Here is a 3,024-nt window from a genome sequence, read left to right as displayed (position 1 = left end):
GCTGAAAATGCATTTACAGCACTAAAAAACCAAACTTTTATAACAGCTAAACCAAACGTTTCCAATGTAAATTTCCACCTTTATATAGTGTAGAAAGGCATCCTGAAGCCTGGAAAGTCATTAATTTGATTGTCCAGTATTTCCTTCATGAGATATTGCAACACTTAGAAAAAGTGTACAGCGCCAGCAGACAATGAATTTTCAGCACTAAAAAAACGAAACTTCATTAACAGCTAAACTAAACGTTTCCAATGTATATTTCCACCTTTATATAGTGTAAAAAGACATCCTGAAGCCTGGGCAGTCATTAATTTGATTGTCCAATATTTCCCTTATGAGATAATGCCTCTCATAGCAAATGTGTACAGCGCGAGCTGAAAATGCATTTACAGCACTAAAAAACCAAACTTTTATAACAGCTAAACCAAACGTTTCAAATGTAAATTTCCACCTTTATATAGTGTAGAAAGGCATCCTGAAGCCTGGAAAGTCATTAATTTGATTGTCCAGTATTTCCTTCATGAGATATTGCAACACTTAGAGTGTACAGCGCCAGCAGACAATGAATTTTCAGCACTAAAAAAACGAAACTTCATTAACAGCTAAACCAAACGTTTCCAATGTAAATTTCCACATTTATAGAGTGTAAAAAGGCATCCTGAAGCCTGGGAAGTCATTAATTTGATTGTCCAGTATTTCCCTTATGAGATAATGCCTCACATAGCAAATGTGTACAGTGCGAGCTGAAAATGCATTTTCAGCACTAAAAAACCAAACTTTTATAACAGCTAAACCAAACGTTTCCAATGTAAATTTCCACCTTTAGATAGTGTAAAAAGACATCCTGAAGCCTGGGCAGTCATTAATTTGATTGTCCAGTATTTCCCTTATGAGATAATGCCTCACATAGCAAATGTGTACAGTGCGAGCTGAAAATGCATTTTCAGCACTAAAAAAACCAAACTTTTATAACAGCTAAACCAAACGTTTCCAATGTAAATTTCCACCTTTATATAGTGTAAAAAGACATCCTGAAGCCTGGGCAGTCATTAATTTGTTTGTCCAATATTTCCCTTATGAGATAATGCCTCTCATAGCAAATGTGTACAGCGCGAGCTGAAAATGCATTTACAGCACTAAAAAACCAAACTTTTATAACAGCTAAACCAAACGTTTCCAATGTAAATTTCCACCTTTATATAGTGTAGAAAGGCATCCTGAAGCCTGGAAAGTCATTAATTTGATTGTCCAGTATTTCCTTCATGAGATATTGCAACACTTAGAAAAAGTGTACAGCGCCAGCAGACAATGAATTTTCAGCACTAAAAAAACGAAACTTCATTAACAGCTAAACCAAACGTTTCCAATGTAAATTTCCACCTTTATATAGTGTAGAAAGGCATACTGAAGCCTGGAAAGTCATTAATTTGATTGTCCAGTATTTCCTTCATGAGATATTGCAACACTTAGAAAAAGTGTTCAGCGCCAGCAGACAATGAATTTTCAGCACTAAAAAAACGAAACTTCATTAACAGCTAAACTAAACGTTTCCAATGTATATTTCCACCTTTATATAGTGTAAAAAGACATCCTGAAGCCTGGGCAGTCATTAATTTGATTGTCCAATATTTCCCTTATGAGATAATGCCTCTCATAGCAAATGTGTACAGCGCGAGCTGAAAATGCATTTACAGCACTAAAAAACCAAACTTTTATAACAGCTAAACCAAACGTTTCAAATGTAAATTTCCACCTTTATATAGTGTAGAAAGGCATCCTGAAGCCTGGAAAGTCATTAATTTGATTGTCCAGTATTTCCTTCATGAGATATTGCAAAACTTAGAAAAAGTGTACAGCGCCAGCAGACAATGAATTTTCAGCACTAAAAAAACGAAACTTCATTAACAGCTAAACCAAACGTTTCCAATGTAAATTTCCACATTTATAGAGTGTAAAAAGGCATCCTGAAGCCTGGGAAGTCATTAATTTGATTGTCCAGTATTTCCCTTATGAGATAATGCCTCACATAGCAAATGTGTACAGTGCGAGCTGAAAATGCATTTTCAGCACTAAAAAACCAAACTTTTATAACAGCTAAACCAAACGTTTCCAATGTACATTTCCACCTTTATATAGTGTAAAAAGACATCCTGAAGCCTGGGCAGTCATTAATTTGATTGTCCAGTATTTCCCTTTTGAGATAATGCCTCACATAGCAAATGTGGACAGTGCGAGCTGAAAATGCATTTTCAGCACTAAAAAAACCAAACTTTTATAACAGCTAAACCAAACGTTTCCAATGTAAATTTCCACCTTTATATAGTGTAAAAAGACATCCTGAAGCCTGGGCAGTCATTAATTTGATTGTCCAATATTTCCCTTATGAGATAATGCCTCTCATAGCAAATGTGTACAGCGCGAGCTGAAAATGCATTTACAGCAATAAAAAACCAAACTTTTATAACAGCTAAACCAAACGTTTCCAATGTAAATTTCCACCTTTATATAGTGTAGAAAGGCATCCTGAAGCCTGGAAAGTCATTAATTTGATTGTCCAGTATTTCCTTCATGAGATATTGCAACACTTAGAAAAAGTGTACAGCGCCAGCAGACAATTGAATTTTCAGCACTAAAAAAAACGAAACTTCATTAACAGCTAAACTAAACGTTTCCAATGTAAATTTCCACCTTTATATAGTGTAAAAATACATCCTGAAGCCTGCGCAGTCATTAATTTGATTGTCCAATATTTCCCTTATGAGATAATGCCTCTCATAGCAAATGTGTACAGCGCGAGCTGAAAATGCATTTACAGCACTAAAAAACCAAACTTTTATAACAGCTAAACCAAACGTTTCCAATGTAAATTTCCACCTTTATATAGTGTAGAAAGGCATCCTGAAGCCTGGAAAGTCATTAATTTGATTGTCCAGTATTTCCTTCATGAGATATTGCAACACTTAGAAAAAGTGTACAGCGCCAGCAGACAATGAATTTTCAGCACTAAAAAAACGAAACTTCATT

The sequence above is a fragment of the Idiotropiscis lumnitzeri genome, unplaced genomic scaffold, assembly GCF_059441095.1.
Source record: "Idiotropiscis lumnitzeri isolate Australia: NSW breed Sydney's pygmy pipehorse unplaced genomic scaffold, RoL_Ilum_1.0 HiC_scaffold_80, whole genome shotgun sequence".
Classification (NCBI taxonomy): Eukaryota; Metazoa; Chordata; class Actinopteri; order Syngnathiformes; family Syngnathidae; genus Idiotropiscis; species Idiotropiscis lumnitzeri.
This window is presented reverse-complemented; position numbering follows the sequence as displayed.